Source organism: Sinocyclocheilus anshuiensis, unplaced genomic scaffold (assembly GCF_001515605.1).
Source record: "Sinocyclocheilus anshuiensis isolate Anshui unplaced genomic scaffold, SAMN03320099.WGS_v1.1 scaffold933, whole genome shotgun sequence".
Classification (NCBI taxonomy): Eukaryota; Metazoa; Chordata; class Actinopteri; order Cypriniformes; family Cyprinidae; genus Sinocyclocheilus; species Sinocyclocheilus anshuiensis.
In genome coordinates, this window is record NW_015555754.1 from 126,742 (window position 1) to 131,909 (window position 5,168).

Here is a 5,168-nt window from a genome sequence, read left to right on the forward strand (position 1 = left end):
TTTCTTTAAAGGGGTGGTTGATTGCGATTTCACTTTTTTAATGTTAGTTAGTGTGTAATGTTGCTGTTTGAGCATAAACAATATCTGCAAAGTTACGAAGAAGAAATTTCAATGCAAATGGAGATATTGTCTTTTATAATTCTGGCAGTTTAATGCCTACAAAAACGGCTGGTAGGGACTACAACAAGTTACTTCCCGGGTTCGTGACATCACAAACCCAGATAAACCCCGCCCTCGGGAAAAGGCAGCAAATGGGGCGAGGCCATGCTGTGCTGCTTTAGAGAAGAGGAAGAGAAAACTAGAGGTGCACGTAAAAATCTATTCATATATGAATCGCGATTCTGTCTTCTAACGATTCTAATGGATTCACAAGTTTCAAAATCAATGTTCAAAACAGCGGTTCTCAATACTGTTCCTCGCGTCCCCCTGCTCTGCAGTCTGCACACGCTCTACATCTCTCTCTAGCTCTCTCATTCAACTCGGCTCCAACAATGAACTGTTCCAATTATACACTTATTTTCACATAGCTATGAGAAGCGTTATACATGGACGCGCGTGCAGTTGCCGTATTGTATTAAAGCTTTAATCAGGATAAAACCGTATATTAAAAGCTAACATAAGCAGTAGCATTTACAAATAACAGCATATCTAAAAGTATGAGACAACAACAAACAAAAAACATAGGCCTATCATTAAAAGCCATGCTTGCACAGGTTCTGCATGATATTCTTCAATAATATCCTCTGCTTCTCAATCTGGCTCAAACTGATAAGCGATATTAGCGAAGCCGTTGTTTACAATACAACAGAAGCACATGCCGCTGAGGTGAGGGGCGGGACGTTTAGACACGCACTAGAGGCGGTTTAGCCAATCACAACACACTGGGCTAGCTAACCAATCAGAGCCCATCGCCTCTTTCTGAGGGCGGGGCTTCATAAAAACAGAAAAATATCAGCCTGTTTCTCAGAGAAGGGACAGAGCGGTGTGGAATAAAGGTAAATTATGTGAAAAATAATGCGTTTTAACACAATCAAGCCTAGAAAAAAAACAGTGAACCACCCCTTTAAAAAGTCTTAATTCGCACTTTCTTAAATTAAGGCCTTAAAAGGTCTTAAACTGGAGAAGAAAGTCTGAAATTCATAAAGTCATGGCATTAAATGTTGCATTAAAAAAAAAAAAATAAAAAAACATTTTTCCAATACAATCTTGATTTAAGAATTTTTGGTCAGTTGCACTGGAAAACAAGACAACTGTCTTTCCTTGATCTTTCTTTACTTTGCATGACTCAGACGGGCAGGTTGAGTGCGTCGCTTGCCTGGGCAGTAGAGGTCTGCTACCCGACCCGAGCCCGAGGGGTCCCGAAATACTTTCGGGTTTCAGGTTTCGGGTTTCGGGTCGGGTTCGTTTTAATGTTTAATGAATAGCTTCGGGTTCGGGTCGGGCTCGGGTTTATAGCTAAACTAAAACTATATGCAGTAGGCTACGCTGCTTTCATAGACGCATGCACACACATTATTGCACACGACAACACAGCACGGAAACTTTTATTAGTAAAATAGCTTTGACAGGCTACTGACTCGCAACGTTATATTTCTCTGCATTGAGGGGGTAAAATCGCTGCTTTTGAAGTAACAGCCTCATTGCTTGTAGAGAGAGACGCGCAGACACGCAACTTTCAGCCCTCTCTTTCTCTCTCTCTCTCTCTCTCGCTCTAATTCAAATAAATTATATAATTAATTAATTCAAATAAATGCGATCTTACCGCACTGCATCTCTGTGTCTGATTTAAAGCAGGCCGAATGCTAACGAGCTTTAACTGACAAAAATGACCATAATTTGCACGATGGAAGAATTATCATCTTGTCATATACAACCATTCAAAAACTCGGCAGAATTTATGTGACCGCTGCACCTGATGTTCATACATTTTCATAACTGCTAAGTGTTTTTTCTTTTGCCTTGTGACCTGGCCGAGCCTTAATGATTCTGTTTCTTTACATGTAGGCTATTTGTTTACTGACCGTTGCATGCAATCGTGAAATACAGCATTTTTTTAAATTGGCTATTCGTTGTGTGAAAAAAAAAAAAAAGATTTCGGGTCGGGTTCGGGCTCTAAATTTAACTGCCGCTCTGATCGGGTCGGGTCAGACAATTTAGAGTACGGGCCGGGTTCGGGCTTTAGTTTAAAGCCTGTGCAGACCTCTACTGGGCAGCATTCATGCTGAGGCTGTGCTCACCGGGACAGACTGCACTCACTGCGAGAGCATGAGTCTCGCCCTGCTTCACTCGCTCCCCCATCTGCTCCCAACGGGACTGACTTATCGGGCTTGAGTGAACTTACGCTGGCACAAGTCATGCGTGCTTCACTCTCCCCACAATGCCTCGACTCACCAGTGTATTTTACGAATCAAAGAGGCTCGCTGACAAATATCTAGCATGCTAAATATATGGACCGGTTGACCGACTAAACATCACGTGGTGTCAGGTGTCACGACGAGATACAGCCAATGAGAGAGCAAGGCATGGGTTGAGGTCAGCAGAAGAAAAACAGCAGCAGCAACACGGCTTTAAGAAAAGTTTGGACACAAGAAATGCACATTTTTTCAGAACAGATCATCACGCCAACAGCTTAACCCAGGGTTAAGAGGAGTTAAAAAAAATGTCTTATTCTTTTCTCTGTTTTACATTGTAGACCGTGTAAGTGGGCTTACTGAGCTCATCTATGCTGAAATCTAAACTGAGATCTACAAAGAAACATGTTATGTATGAATAAAAATAATACTTAATATGTAAGTAAAGGGTGGAGTCATGTAGTGATGACAAAGTGATTTGCTTCCTGTATACAAGTGCAATGTGAGAATTAAAGATGCAAGTTTTTCTGTTCTTGAATTGGTAGCCCTGACTCTTGTTTATCGTCCTCTGTCTTTATAACTAAAAAAGGGAAGACAAGGATTTTTGAAAAGAACTCTACGTGTGTGAATCGCCAAAAGCAAAATGTAGCGAAGGGCATAAAATAACTGAATGCAGCGCAACTGCGGGGCTTGTGAATTGATAAGGAAAGACGAGATGGCTGGCGTCATTGGAAACATCGGACAATTCAATGAAAATATTGAACAATGGAGCTCATACACGGAGCGATTTGAATATATAGTGCAGGCGAATGCTATTGAGGATGCAAAGATTTTGCCTATACCTTCCTCAGTGTCATGGGCGCTAGGACTTTCACTTTTCTGCACAGTCTTGTACAGCCCGTGAAATCAGGTGAGAAAACTTATGCAGAGATTGTGGCGGTGTTGAGTGCACATTTTTCACCTAAACCGTTAGTTATAGCGGAAAGATTTTGGTTTCAAAAGAGAAATCAGGAAGAGGGAGAAATGGTAACTGTGTTTGTTGCTGCGCTGAAGAAACTTTCAGAACACTGTGAATTCGGTGATGTTTTGAATGATACGATTAGGGACAGGCTCGTATGTGGATTAAGAAGCAAAGTCATTCAAAAAAGACTGTTAAGTAATCTCACATTGCAGAAAGTCACTGAAATAAGTGTAAGCATGGAGCTTGCTGCTAAAGAAGCACAGCAGTTTAGTAGCTCAGATAAAGTGCATAAATTGGCAGCTGACGTGAACACATTCCAGAATTCACCTGGTAAAGCTTATAAAAATGCAACATGTTATAGTTGTGGCAAAGTTGGACATCTTGCATCTGAGTGTTGGTGTAAAGAATTGGTGTGTCTCAACTGTGGAAAAAAGGTAGCGTGGAACGTGCTTGTAGAGGAAAACAAAATAGTCCAAAACAAAGATTTAACAAAGCGTCTTGCACATCAAAGAAAAAGAAGAGTGTGCATAAAGTGCCGTCAAATTGCAAGGAGTACACAGATGACACTGACTCCTCTTTGGAGGAAGCCCAAGTGTTGCAAAGTCCGTTCTGTGTCATATGCTATCAGATCGAAAGTGGAGACAGCCCTGGAAGAGTTGGTAACCAGTGGAGTCATCGTGCCAGTGAGTAACAGTGATCGGGCTACACCTATTGTACCCGTGCTTAAAGGGGTCATATGATGCTTTTTTAAAGATCATTATTTTGTGTATTTGGTGTAACAGAATATGTTGACATGCTTTAATGTTAAAAAAACACATTATTTTTCAAATACTGTACATTATTGTAGGTCCTCTATGCCCCGCCTCTCTCAAACGCTTCGTTTTCTACAAAGTCCCTCCTTCCGACAAGCGCAGTCTACTCTGATTAGCCAGCTGACCCAGTGCATTGTGATTGGCCGAACACCGCAAGCACTCGTCGGAAATGTAACGCCCCTTACCATAATCGCGAGCTTCATCTTTCAAAATAAATGTGAAGACAGTAAATAATGTCATTAGTTTTACCATCAGTTCAAGCCCGAAAGGGGAACAGACACAGTAATGATGCAGTACACAAGCCGCGGTTAAGACAGCTGACTCCCACATAGTGACCTAGATATGTGGGGGCGTGTTAGAACGAGCCGTTTTAGGGGGGTGTGGCAGAGTCTTAACTTTGATAAAGAATATCTCTTTGGTTTTGAGACTTTAGTCTTTGCAACTTCAGGGATCTTATCTATTCACGAACAGCTTGTAACACTCCAAAGAGAAAGGAAAACTTGAAATCGCATCATATGACCCCTTTAAAAAGGATGGGTCCATTCGGATTTGTGGTGACTTCAAAGTAACCGTGAACCCCGTACTGCCTCCTGAACAGTATGCAGGGGGCAGCATTTCAGCAAAATTGATTTGAGTCAAGCCTACTTACAAATGAAAGTCGATGAAAACTCTAAAGAGTTACTGACAATTGTCACACATAAGGGACTTTTTAGATACCAGCGTCTTCCTTTTGGGATCACATCGGCCCCTTCGCTTTTTCAGAGAGCTATGGACCAGGTGTTAAGTGGCCTGTCAGGGGTGCAGTGTTACTTAGATGACATCTTGGTAACAGGAAAAACGGAGACAGAGCATTTGAGTAATCTGGATGGTACAATCAAGCATCTAAAGAAGTATGGCCTAAGAATGAGAAAAGATAAATGAGTTTTTCAAGCAGTTAGTCGAATACCTTGGACACGTAATCGACGCTGATGGACTGCACATGGCACCTTCAAAAGTAAGAGTTATACCGGAGGCTCCAGCCCCACAGAACACCAGCCAGCTCCG